This window comes from Eimeria mitis, genomic scaffold, assembly GCF_000499745.2.
Source record: "Eimeria mitis Houghton genomic scaffold, Emh_scaff1344, whole genome shotgun sequence".
NCBI classification, from domain to species: Eukaryota; Apicomplexa; class Conoidasida; order Eucoccidiorida; family Eimeriidae; genus Eimeria; species Eimeria mitis.
In genome coordinates, this window is record NW_013568846.1 from 6,273 (window position 1) to 6,586 (window position 314).

A 314-nucleotide genomic window follows, 5' to 3' on the forward strand; every position below is an offset into this window, starting at 1 on the left:
GCTACAGAAGGGTTTAGTGTTTATTGATAAAAATAACCTAAAAAGAAATGAATTGCCTTCTCCCTCAATATATATTAAAGATTTCTATTAGCCCCACTGGGAGCCTTCTCCTTGGAGTTTATCCTGCAGAGAAGCACTGCAATCGATTCAAACGACAACAACAAAAATAATAATTATTATTATTACTGTTATAATATAATAACAATAATAATTTTTGTTGTTTTTATTACTTTTATAATACGAGAGCAGCTTTTATATTCTCCCCACCCCCCCCCCACCCCCCACTGGATACAGCCTCTCAAGGGCTTGTAAGG